This window comes from Eretmochelys imbricata, chromosome 1, assembly GCF_965152235.1.
Source record: "Eretmochelys imbricata isolate rEreImb1 chromosome 1, rEreImb1.hap1, whole genome shotgun sequence".
NCBI classification, from domain to species: domain Eukaryota; kingdom Metazoa; phylum Chordata; order Testudines; family Cheloniidae; genus Eretmochelys; species Eretmochelys imbricata.
In genome coordinates, this window is record NC_135572.1 from 29,688,578 (window position 1) to 29,702,774 (window position 14,197).

At 42.8% G+C, this 14,197-nt stretch overlaps 1 protein-coding gene across 1 annotated transcript in view; it reads right to left on the bottom strand.

Moving 5' to 3' along the window:
- CWC15 (CWC15 spliceosome associated protein) overlaps nt 1-14,197 on the bottom strand; it is a 41,941-nt gene that overhangs the window by 5,660 nt on the left and 22,084 nt on the right. The window lies entirely within an intron of this gene.

The following is a 14,197-nucleotide window of genomic DNA, read 5'->3' on the forward strand; positions in this document are numbered from 1 at the left end:
CTTTCAAACATGTTACCAGGTTCACACTTCGATGTAAACATCAGGGGAAAAAGACTGCTCTCTTACTTGGATGACTGAATACAGGCATATCCTTCTACATGCTAAAGTATGGTCTGGAATCATTCCAGTTTAAAAAAATATTGCATTCAATGCTATAGAACTGCTACATGGACTAAAACCAGGGCTACTATGATATATGGATCATAACTGGTGTTTCTTTTAAAACTGCAAAAAATTCATGGATCAGGGCACTTTGGGGACCCAGAACAGGAAATGCTTTTCTTGCTAATAGAATTTAAGATTTTCAGCACTATAAACTACACTGATGCTAACCAGAGTTCGCAAGCTTTAAGCACTCAATCACTGTGAAAGAGTACATTAATAAGTCCTACCTATTTTATTTTTTCATGTTTGTGGACTGAACAGATAAGTGGAATATTTCTATAAAAGAGGCCCAAGAGGCCTTAATAAATACAATAGTAAATCATTCTTATAAACATTAGGCAGTTCTAATGTAGAATTTGCAAGATTTCTATAAATTTTACTATGCACTTAAGGTACACCAGCCTGTTTCATGCAGAGAACAGAGTGTGTGGGGGTGGGGGTTGGGAAGTGCTTTTGAGACACTGAAGTTATCAGCATATAGAATTCATAGACCAGCTCACTTGTCAAAACTTTACCTCTTTAGGTCTGCATAGTTCAGAATACACGAAAGAATAATTTTTCTTAGATTTTTTTTCACAGAGGAATTTTAAGCTAGCCGTAGGCCTGGTCTACACGAGGAAATTAGACTGGTATAACTACGTCTCTGAGGATGTGAAAAGCCCACACCCCTTAGTGATACAGTTAAACCAACCTGACCCTCAGCATAGACAGCGCTAGAGAATTCTCCCATTGACCTAACTACTGCCTCTCAGAGAAGTAGATAACCTACGTCAACAGGCGTAGGTAGCATCTTCACTGAAGTGCTACAGCAGCATCGCTAGAGTTCACATGTAGACAAGCTCTCACTTGCAAGTTAGAGCACATTAAAGCAGCCCTGGGTGCCCTAACTCCTGATGTGTCCACGCTGGCAAGGCACGTAGAGCGCCCGGACTCTGTGGCTGGAGTGCCCCTGGTAATCCACCTCCACGAGAAGCATAACGCTTGCTGCGCCGCAGCGCCAGTGTGGACGCCCTGCTCTATTAATGCGCTCTGATTGGCCTCCGGAAGTGTCCCACAATGCCCTGTGCTAGCCACTCTGGTCATCACTTTAAACGCTACTGCCCTGCCCTCAGGCGACCAACCATCAGACCTGCCCTTTAAATTCTCTAGGAATTTTGAAATTCCCCTTCCTGTTTGCTCAGCAATGTGTGGAGTGCTCTCAGCGCATCTTTCCATCTTTCACATGCCTCCACGTGCCAGGCGATCCCCAGTATGCAGCAATGGCGAGGTGCTGGACTTCATCAGTGCTTGGGGGGAGGAAGCTGTCCAGTCCCAGCTGCACTCCAGCCGTAGGAATTACGATACCTTCAGGCAGACATCAAGGGACATGATGGAAAGGGGCCATGACCGGAGGAGGAGGAAAGCGGTAGCGAGGGTGCGGAGGAGGAGGGGGACAGCCCGGCATCCCTAGATGCATGCAGTCTGGAGCTGTTCTCAAGCCAGGAGGAAGGTAGCCAGTCATAGGGGACAGTGCTTGGAGAAGAACAAACAGGAGAAGAGGTGCCCGGTAAGCGGCTTTTATTTTGGGAAGGAAGTTGTTCGGTGTGGGCTCTTGGGGAGAAGAGGGTTAGGGCTGCACGCATGCCTAGATGTGGAATAGGGCGTTGATGTGCTCTCTCACAACAGGGTAATCGGCCTCAGTGATCTCTTCAAAGGTCTCATGCAGAAGCTGGGCAATCCACTTGCGCAGGTTCCTTGGCAGAGCTACTGTGCTCCTTGTCCCAGTCAGGCTAATGTGTCTGCACCACTATGCCGTGACGGCCGGAGGGACCATTGCTGCACACAGGCAAGCTGCATATGGGCCACAGCGGAAGCCGCATTGTAGCAGAAGACCCTCCCTTGCTTCCCAGGTCACCCTCAGCAGGGAGATATCTTCCAGGACGAACTCATCCTGTAGAAAATGTGGGGACAGTGTTCTGCATAGGGACCCCTGCAGTTGTTGTTTCTCCCCGAGGCACAGACCCCCAGGGGACAGTACGGCCATGAAAAAAAATCAGTCCCCTTTGCCCCTGTGCTTACTCACCATTTTGGGGCTCCTGTGGGTTATGTGCGCTCGGTTTGGGATGGGCAATTTCTGCTATTGTGTACACTGTACTTGTCTTTAACTATGGACGAATCATTGCTATGTCTGGTGTGAACAATGCTGCCTCTGTTAAGTGTTGCATTTTGGCTTTACAGATGCAACCTTAAGATCCCAGCCGTCCTTGTTATCAACGGCCAAAAGACTCCAAAGAATCAGGAAGTGTCTGCGAAGAAGCAAAGAGGACATGCTACATGAAGTCATGCAGCAGTCCCTTAATGAAAATCAAAAAGTACAGGAGTGGCGGGAGAGCGAAAGGAGGCTCCACCAGCAGAACGCGGATCATCAGCATCAAAGCACAGAGCGGCCGCTAAGCATCATGGAGCACCAAGTGGACTCAATACAGGCTCTCGTAGCAATGCAGGCGGAGCACATCCGAGTCTGCCCCCGGTATCCGGTTATAGCACAACCTACATATTTTTTTTTGACAGGCCAAGTGTTTTTTTGTTTGCTTGTTTTATTTCTAACTCTCGGGTGTAAAGTTAGTTAAAAACAGAGAGGCACACATGACAGAGCCCAAGGCAGCAACAGCCAAAGAGGCTGCCCACAGGAGAGCTATGGAGGCAGCGAAAGAGGCAGAAAAACACCAAGAGACTGGTCACAGGACAGCTATGGAGGCAAAGGAAAAAGAAATGGAGGAACAGGGAAAAAAAGAGGAAGCATGAACTGGAGTTGGAGAAGGTAAGGACTGAGCGGAATCTACTGGATAACCCTAACCATCCTTCCCCAACAATCCACAAATGGGAGCGACTATGTCCACAGTATGATTAATCCAGTGATATTGCTGAATATTTTCTCACCTTTGAGAGATTGTGCACTCTCCATAAAATTCCTGAAGCTCACAAGATGACCACACTGGTCGCAAAATTAACTGGAAGAGCTCTGGACATATTCAATAAGATGCCTATTGATGAGGCTTCTGACTATAATAAGTTCAAGGATTTGGTTTTAAAGCAATTTCAAATTATATCTGAAATGTACAGAGTAAAATTTCAAACCCTTGAGAGAGGCCCTGGACTAAGTAATGTGGCTTATCTAAACCAGATGAAGGATCTGTTAGATAAATGGGTCCAAGGAAGGGGTGTCACTAGCTTTGAAGGAATGTATGATTTGATAGCTCAGGAGCAATTCCTGAATATGTCCAAGGAGGAAATAAAACAGTGTTTATAGGATAAGGAAATGGACTCAGCAGAAAGTCTTGCTTCTATGCTGATTGATACGAGCAGTCCCAGAACACCAGAGAGGCGGGGCAAGCCGGAACAAAAAATGAGTGGAGGGAGCAGAGAGGAACCACCCTAGTCGCAGTTGGAGCGGATACCAGAAGGGACACCCTCAGACCACACCCTACTACCAGGGGCAGCCCAAGGCCCCAACTACACACCAAAGAATACTCCAGACACCTTATCATCCTGCCACACCATTCTCCAGCAACCCACCTCGCCCCAGTGACCCGTTAGCTGGACGATGTTTTAAATGTAACGAGCCGGGGCATGTGAAGGCCAACTGCCCGAAGAACCCCAACAGATTACAGTTCATTGCACTGGAATCACACCAGAGGTCCTCAGGCCCAGATACCACCCAGATTCCCTCCGCTCTGAGGGTAACTGTGAGTGGGGGGGTTGGGGAGGAGAAGGTGGAGGGACACCAGAGCACAAGTGTCTGCTATCCATGCTTCCTTAGTGGACCCAAATTTAATCGACCCAGAGATCCAAGTGACAATTCAACCCTTCAAGTCCAACTCTTTCAATTTGCCTACAGCCAAGTTGCCTGTCCAGTACAAGGGCTGGTCAGGAACGTGGACTTTTACGGTATATGACGATTATCCCATGATTGATGACTACCCCATGCTGTTGGGTGAAGACTTGGCCAATCATGTGAAGCTAGCCAAGAGGGTGGGAATGGTGACCCACAGCCGCGCTAAGCAAGCCGTCATGCCTAGCTCTGTTCCGGAAACTTCTACTAGGACCCGGTCAGAGGTGATGGACCCGGACCCCACACCAACGTCTGCAACAGCAGTAGTGGATCCAGTCTCAGAGACCCAGACAGAGCCAGAACCGGAACCGGCGGAACAACCAGCACAAGTCCCATTGCCAGCACTGAATTAAGTACTTGCAACCCCAACACCAGAAGGCCCCACTGAACCTGAACTGGCAGCAGCCGATAACCCTACACAAGAGGCTCAGCCAGAGCCTGAAACCCAACATAGTGCACCAGCGGAGAGCGGTTCACAGTCTACGGAAACAGCCCCATCCCCTACATCGCTTCCAGAGGGACCAAGCCTAGGTCCACAATCCAATGAGGAACTGATGTCTCCAGCATCAAGGGAACAGTTGAAAAGGAAGCAGATGAAAGCCCCCAGAGAGCTTGGATGGCGGCACAGAACAACCCACCGCCTCTCAGCTCTTCTAATCGATCCAGGTTTGTTGTAGAAATAGGACTTATACAAGGAAACTCTTTCTGGTGGACACCAGGAAGACTGGCATCCTCAGAAACAGTTGGTAGTTCCAACTAAGTATCGGGTCAAGCTCTTGAGCTTAGCTCATGATCATCCTAGTTGCCATGCTGGGGTGAACAGGACCAAAGACTGTTTGGGGAGGTCATTCCACTGGGAGGGAATGGGCAAGGATGTTTCTACCTATGTCCGATCTTGTGAGATATGCCAAAGAGTGGGAAAACCCCAAGACGAAGTCAAAGCTCCCCTCTAGTCACTCCCCATCATTGAAGTTCCATTTTAGCGAGTAGCTGTGGATATTCTAGGTCCTTTTCTGAAAAAGACACCCAGAGGAAAGCAGTACATATTGACTTTCATGGATTTTGCCACCCGATGGCCGGAAGCAGGAGCTCTAAGCAGCACCAGGGCTAGAAGTGTGTGCCAGGCACTAGCAGACATTTTTGCCTGGGTAGGTTGGCCCTCTGACATCCTCACAGATGCAGGGACTAATTTCCTGGCAGGAACTATGGAAAGCCTTTGGGAAGCTCATGGGGTGAATCACTTGGTTGCCACCCCTTACCATCATCAAACAAACGGCCTGGTGGAGAAATGTAATGTGACTTTGGGGGCCATGATATGTAAATTCGTAAATGAGCACGCCAATGATTGGGACCTAATGTTGCAGCAGTTGCTCTTTGCCTACAGAGCGTACCACATCCCAGTTTAGGGTCTTCACCATTTGAACTTGTAATGGCCCCTTAACCTCCCGGCCATATACAGTTGGTGAAGCAGCAAAGGGAGGGGTTTACACCTTCTCCAGGAACTAACATTCTGGACTTTGTAACCAACCTACAAAACACCCTCTGAACCTCTTTAGCTACTTCAGCACAGCATGGTCAGTTTGTAGGTGGAAATGCCATCCCCAAACGTATGGGTGTAGCTTTTCCAGAGCATATACAATAGCGTAACATTCCCTTTCGCTGATTGACCGGTGGCTTTCCCTCTCAGACCGTTTTTTGCTGAGAAACACGACAGGATGGAATTCTTGATCCGGTCCTTCCTGCACTAAAACTGCTCCCACACCATGCTCGGATGCATCTGTGGTTACTAGGAAAGGTTTGTCAAAGTTTGGGACCCTTAGCACTGGGTCAGACATGAGTGTCGCTTCAAGCTGGTTAAAGGCCTTCGGACACTCTTCAGTCCACTCAACTGCATTTCCTTCCTATTACTTACAATTTGTAATCTTAGATGCTTAGTTCAGGTATGGCTTTAGGAGATGTATTTTCCCTGCCCTGGTTCCTCGCTGACCCAGAGAGAACACACAGAAACACAAACCTTCCTCCACAGATTTGAAAGTATCTTCTCCCCTTATTGGTCCTTTTGGTCAGGTGCCAGCCAGGTTATCTGAGCTTCTTAACCCTTTACAGGTAAAGGAGGGCTTTAATGCTACCCTTAGCTGTAGGTTTATGACACTATTATTCACCACATTTTTAAAAAGGAAAGGAAATCTAGGGCTCAAAAGGAATTTAAGTTAAGTGTTTTAAGGAACAGTTAGAGGGAAGTACAAGACAATATTACCTGCAGTCACTAGATTGTGTATATTTTCCACCTCCGTGCTCTCAATTATTTCACACAAGATCACTTTAAAAATCAAATTTAATATGGAAAAAGTTCTAGATAACAGACATTACAAGCAAAAAACTGTGGCAGCCACAAAAGTCATCTTGACTTTTCTCTACTGTAGTGGGTGATATTACAACACTTGTAATATCCTTCAATTCAGATTAGCCCAACAGATTGATGATTTGTACTCCATACTAGTGACAATAATGCAGCACTATTCAAAGACTGAGGTATCAGAAGTAGTGACAAAACAACTCAATTAAAAAGCAACATACAGCAAGGCCCTGGCAGTACACACCCAGAAGTTCTGAAGAAACGTAAAAATGAAATGGCTGAGCTGCTAGAAAAGTCTGCACTCATTAAAATCTGCTACTATAGCAAAGGACAGTACGGTACCAAAGAGTGCACTGATAGATTTAAAAGAAGTGCTTGGGTAATCTGGGGAATTAGATGACTAAAGATTATTGATTTGTATTTGGTAAATTAATTGAAACAATAATTTAAAATGGTTATAAAATACCAAGAGTGACCAGCAAAAGGAAACCATGGCACACTAATTAGAATATTTTGAATGGGTCACAATAAAAGAGTGGGTAAAGGAAGGAAAGGCAGTTGACAATATATTTGGAAGGCCTTTGACAAAACTCCTCACGTGAGGCTACTAAAGACACTAAAGTCATTGGGCAAAGTACTGTTGTGGGTAACAAAGTAGCTGCAAAAAACATAAGGTAGGAATAAATGGTCAAAATGGGCAATTTTCATGATAGCAAAAGCTTAATGGAGGTGCCACAAAATTCTGTAATAGGACCAGCATTGTTTTCTATTTATTAATATATATTTATTAATGAGCTGGAAAAGAGGTGAACCAAACAAAGTGAATAGGAAATCACGTGAGATTAAATTAAATGTTCACAAATACAAAGTAATGCACATTGTGTATAATAATAATTTGAACTATTCACATATCTTACTGGATTCCTAATTAAGTGTATCAATTCAGAGAAAGACCTGGTCATCTTTGTGACCAGTTCAATGAGGCGGCAAAGAGTCCTATGGCACCTTATAGACTAACAGACGTATTGGATCATAAGCTTTCGTGGGTGAATACCCGCTTCATCAGATGCATGTAGTGGAAATTTCCAGAGGCAGGTATAAATATGCAAGCAAGAATCAGGCTAGGGATAACGAGGTTAGTTCTATCAGGGAGGATGAGGCCCTCTTCTAGCAGTTGAGGTGTGAACACCAAGGGAGGAGAAACTGCTTTTGTAGTTGGCGAGCCATGCACAGTCTTTGTTTAATCCTGATCTGATAGTGTCAAATTTGCAAATGAACTGAAGCTCAGCAGTTTCTTGTTGAAATCTGGTCCTGAAGGGTTTTTTTTGCTGCAGGATGGCTACCTTTACTTCTGCTATTGCGTGTCCAGAGACGTTGAAGTGTTCTCCTACAGGTTTTTGTATATTGCCATTCCTAATATCTGATTTGTGTCCATTTATCCTTTTACGTAGGGACTGAATGAAGATTCAATGAAGATTTTTGCTCAATGTGAAGCAGCATTTTAAAAAAGCAAAGAAAGTATTCTGTGATGGAAAATATGGAAAATACTAGATTATTAGTTAAATCAGTACACCCTCACAAGAAATACTGTGTTCAGTTCTGGTTATCCATCTCAAAATTAGTCAAGGAACCCAAGGACATAAAGAGAAGAAATTCTTGAACTGCCTAAACACTAATGCTAGGTGTCGGGGTAACAAACAAGAAGAACCAGAATTGCTCATTTATGAGCATAAATTCGATTTAGTTGGTATTAATGAAAGCTGATGGGATGATTAGCACAACTGGAATGTTAAACTTAATGTTTATAACCTATTTAGGAAGGACTGAACAGGTAAAAGGGGAGGGGGAGCGGCACTATGTCAAAATAACATTACCTGTTTCCGAGTCACGGATAAGTCAGAAGAAAATGATCTTGAATGCTTATGGATCTCTGTCCTAACAGATAAACCACAAGATGGGATATCAGTTGGTGTCTTCTACAAACCACCAAATCACAATAGGGAACAGGATGACTGCCCCCTTGCATACGTATCTATAATGTGTACTGGGGAAAAACTTTGATATCACGGACTTCAGTTTGAGTGACATATGATGAAGGTCCCATGCTACAGCACTAAAATATCTTTGGAATTGCTAAACATTATAGGTGACAATTTCCTAAGTCAAATAGTGTTGCAGCCAACCTGAGGGAATTTGTTATTAGACCTTGTCATAACAGATAAAAAGGAACTGATCACAGAACTAAAATTTAATAGTGGTTAGGTACAAGTGATTATGATATGACCAGATTTATAACGTGCAAGCAGAATAAAGTTCAGATTAGTAATAGATATACTTCGTGCTTCAAAAGGGCCCATTTGACAATGCTGAAAATAATTATGAGCAAAATATGAGCTCATAATATGACCTGGAAGGAAAAATTAATAAGAAAAATGTAAATGATAATTGGGAATCATTTAAGAACACCTTACTAGAGGTCAAAAAACCCACAATCCCTCAGTTGAAGAAAGCTGTGCAGGTTTAGAGGGGAAGTGAAGGCAGTTATAAAAAATAAAATAGGTGTATAACAAATAGAAGAAAGGTTAACAGTAATAAATATAAATCAGACGTTAGGAACTGTAGAAAATTGCTAAAGGAAGCAAAAGGACACAAAGAGAAGTCCATAGCCAGTAGAGTTAACAACAATAAGAAGGAACCTTTTAAAATATATTGGGTACAAAAAGAATCCTGACAATGGTACATTACTTGATGGAAATGGTAAAGTTATCAATAATAATGGAGAAACAAAAGAAATGTACAGTAAGTATTTCTGTTCTGTTTTTTTTGGGGGGGAGGGAAGAGAGGATATAGTCTCATCATATGGTGATAACACTCTTTCCATTCCACTTGGATCTCTGGAAGATGTCAAATAGAAGATACCAAAGTTATACATTTTTAAATAATCAGGTCCAGATAACTTGCATCCAAGAGTTTTAAAAGAGTGTGCTGAGGAGCTCGGACCATTATTGTCAATTTTTAATAAAGTCTTGGAGCACTGGGGAAGGTCAGAAAGAAAGCTGATGTTGTGCCAATTTTAAAGAAGGGCAAAGGAGATGACCCAGGTAATTATAAGCTTGTCAGCATGACATCAATCCTGAGCAAGATAATGGAACAGTTGATACAGGACTTGATTAACAAAGAATTAATGAAGGCTAATATAATTTATGCAAATCAACATGGGTTTATCGAAAATAGATCCTGTCAAACTGTCTTTTTTTTTTTTATGAAATTACAAGTTTGGTGGATAAACATAATGGCACTGACATAATATACTTAGACTTTTAGTACTGCATGACATTTTGACTAAAAATACTTAGAACAATATAAAATTAACATGGCACACATTACACGGATTAAAAACTGGTTAACTGATAGGTCTCACAATGCAACTATAAATGGGGAATTGTCATTGAGTGGGTTTCCAGTGGGGTCCTGTAGGGTTCTTGGCCCTAACTCTAGTTAACATCTTTATCAATGACCTGCAAGAAAACGAAATCAACAGTGATGAGCTTTACAAATGAGACAGCTTTACAAATGAGACAAAAATTGGGAGAGTGGTAAATAGACAAGAGGGCAGGTCACTGATTCAGAGTGAACTGGATTGCTTGGCAAAATGGATGCAAGTACACAATACACATTTTAAGACTCTTAAATGTAAGCGTATACATTTAAGAACAAAGAATGTAGGCTATGCTCATAGGATGTGGGACTTTATCCTTGGAAGCAGTAACTCTTAAAAAGATCTGGTGCTTGTGGTGAATAATCAGCTGAACATGAGCTCCCAATGTGACTCTGGCCAAAGGAGCCAACGTGATTCTGGGATGCTGTAATAGGGTGTGCACTCCCACACATGCCCTGAAGAGTTTAATGTGGGTCTGAGAAGCCAATTATGGTATCTTGCTGCAACTGGAGGAGAGTCAGGGCTGATAAACTCTAACTGATGATGAAACCAAGCTGAGCTGGGGCAGATTGGGCTGGTACATAACCAGGAAGTGGACAGCAAGAAGAGGCTGAAGGGAGAGAGTCTGCAGTCACTGGAAGCAGAGAAGTGGGGAGGAGAAAACCCAAGAGGGAGGATAAGTGCTGGGATCCCAGCCCTGGAAGAAGGGTCAACCCCAGATGAATTGTGGGGAAAGAACCTGAGAGCGTGGAGTAGAAAGAAGCCCAGGGAAACAGCAGCAAAGAGTAGGACTGAGCAGACCATGGCTGCTCATTATAGGGTGCAGCCCATAGAGCTAGTTTAGCCTTTTATTCTACTCAGCAGTAACACAAGGAACCTACAGGCCTGCATCCTGTAAGACATTAGTCTAAGCAAGTTAGCATAAATATAGCTAAGCATAGTAGGCCTGTGTCCCTCAGCATAGATAAATAGCACAACAGTTACCCTTAGATTTTGGGGACCTAAGAATAGCCTGCTCAATAGAAGGAGTTGGTATGTAACAGTACCATCAACTGCAGGAACACTAAACTGATACTAGGCTTGGATATTTTAGGATAGAGTTGTTGGCAGATATCTAACCATAAACTTGCTTGAGCAATAGCCGACGTATATGCAAATGAGTTAAATGGTATTAATATGTTAACCTATAGCAGTGGTTCTCAATCAGGGGTATATGTATCCTTGGGGGTATGCAGAGGTCTTCCAGAAGGTACATCAACTTTATCTAGATATTTGCCTAGTTTTACAACAGGCTACATAAAAAGCACTAGCAAAGTCCGTACGAACTAGAATTTCGTATTGACTTGTTCATATGGCTCTATGTAGTATACACTGAAATGTTTAAGTACAATATTTATATTCCAATTGATTTTATAACTGTATAGTAAAAATGAGAAAGTAACCAATTTTTCAGTAATAGCTGGCTGAGACACTTTTTGCATTTTTATGTCTGATTTTGTAACCAAGTAGTTTTTAAGTGAGGTGAAACTTGGGGGTACGCAAGACAAATCAGACTCCTGAAAGGGGTACAGTCCTCGGGAAAAGTTGAGAGCCACTGACCTATAGGATAAGTGCGCCCCAATATTATAAGAAAGTTAAATTTGGACATGGAAGGCTTGGCATCAGAATGAATATTCATGATAGTGCTCAGGTTCTATAAGAGGGCTAACTATGAAATAGAGTGGGTTGCCTTTCTATCATTTGACCCTTAAGCTCTATTGTTATCTAACACCAATCTCTGGGCATTGGGGAACCTAGACCATTGGACTCACTCGGCATGCCAGATGCAGGGCTGGTCCTTTGTCTCTCACCACCAGGTCCTCAAGGAAGGGTGTAAGTATAGAAGTCTAAGAGCATGTGCCAGGAATGATACCACAGATATCCCCAATACTATATTCCTATCTGCTTATGTGGTTTGGAGCTTTTCTGTCTTTATTACTTGTTCTAATAAAAATCACCATTGCTCTGCTTTCCCCTCAGCATGAGTATCCTTGCCATACACCGCGAGGTTCCCTACAAGACATTGAACTCATCAGTATTAGTTCTGTGGACCTCATTCTGGGACAAGAACCCCATTACTCCTACCTCGTTAATAAGGAGCAAGTGGCCACCAATACGCTTATTATTATTATTAGCCATTAAAAAGGATCAGGCAACAAGGGTCCCTAGGCTGGAACCAAGTGTAAAGGGTGGATCTAGGTTCCCCTACCACCCACTGAGAAATGGCACAGGATTGTTGGAGACACCAACTGGACCGTTGGTCTGGAAGGTCTGAGTTACCCAGAAGGGGAAAAAGCTGTATATAAGGGCCAAGCCATGAAGAGGAAGCACTGCAATTCTTAGAGAACAAGAGGGGCTGAAGTATAAGTGAGCAAGGGAAGGAAGCATCAGACTGGGCAGAGCTAGTCCCCAGATGCAGCCAAAAGGGGGGATGCACCCAGCAGTGAATGGAACCCCAAGACAGGTGCATAAACAGGGGACTCTTGAGTAGGAGTAGAGACATTGTTTTACCTCTGTATTTGAAACTGACACATATGCAACCACTGCTAGAATACTGCATCCAGTTGTGGTGCCCACAATTCAAGAAGGATGTTGATAAATTGGTGAGGGTCCAGAGAAGACTCATAAGAATGATTAAAGGATTACAAAATATACCTTATAGTAATAGACTCAAAGAGCTCAATCTATTTTAGCTTAACAAAAGGGTGACTTGACTACAGTCTATAAGTTTCTGCATTGGGAACAATATTTAATAATGGGCTTTTCAATTGAGCAGAGAAAGGTAGAACATAATCCCATGGCTGGAAGTTGAAGCTAGACAAATTCAGACTGAAAGGGGATAAATTTGACAAAGAGGGCAATTACCCACAGGCACAATTTACCAAATATTGTGGAATCTATCACTGATGATTTTAAAATCAAGATTGGATATTTTTCTAAAAACTATGCTCTCGGAATTATTTTGGGGAAGTTTTACAGCCTATGTTATGTGTGCGATGCAGAGGCTCATTGGTAGTTCACTAGTCAGTGTGAGCAATTCATCAGGCCTGACATACTCACTATACCTAACACATTGTCATAATCTGTATCTGAAAGGTATCATGTAAGATTTCATTGGAAAACTATCAGAAACTCACTGATTATTAATATTCTTGCATGATGTATGTATGGCGTGTGTACAAAATTATGAATATGAGCTAGACTTATTTCTTATAATGTATTAGGCAAGAATGCTTAAGTACAATCTGCCTTACCCAATGTGTTTGTCTGACCAGCCCGGATGTCAGGCAGAGACAATGAAGGCACATTTACATAATTAAATAAAGCCATCAACCGAGCGAGTGGGCAAGATGGCCTCTGGATTATAAAGACAGAGGGTCTGAACCTCAAATGATAGGTAACTGAATGAACTGATTGTATACAATATTACTGTATTATAAAAGTATCGAGTAAGTAAGGTCTTTTATAAAAGCTAATGACAATGGTGATTAATATAACTGTAAAATGTAGTATTAACACTACACAAGGAATTATTAATACTCCCTGATATTATGCTTTAAGTCTGTGACCAAAGAGAGAGAGAGAGAGAGAGAGAGAGAGAGAGAAACAGGTTCTCTCCCAGACAGGAGGAAATTAAGAAGGTGTGACCAAAAACAATGGAAATCCCATTTACATACAAATCAGCAGGGGGATGGAAAGTCCACAAGAAGGGAACAGCAGCATGAAGTCATCCTGAGTTCAGGGACAAATCAGGGAGTTTGGGAAGATATGTGAGAAAAGAAGCCATCCTGGCATCCATTGCTGTACAGACAAGCGGCCAGAGCTCATGCAAGCTGAGAAAGATGCTTCCCTTCAGCCAAGGAGGCTGAAGTCTCTGGGAACTGAATATAAGTGAGAAACCTGCTTAGACAAAGATCTTTCACCTAAGACAAGGGAAACTGGCACCCTGTACTTCTGTGGAGATGAATATAGCGAGTAAAAGTATGTAAAATAATGAACAGTATTAAGACAACTTCTGTTCCCCCTCTCTCATCTAATACATAAAGGGGACATTCAATTACAATAAAAGACTGGTTTCAGAGTAACAACCGTGTTAGTCTGTATTCGCAAAAAGAAAAGGTGTACTTGTGGCACCTTAGAGCTCATGCTCAAATAAATTGGTTAGTCTCTAAGGTGCCACAAGTACTCCTTTTCTTTTTGCGAATAAAAGACTGCAAATTCAGAATTAAAGGAAATTTTTCACACAGTGCACAATTGGCAGATGGAGCTCTCCGCCACAAGAAAAGAGTTTAGTTGGTATTTATATGCCTCCTTAGATATGAATAGC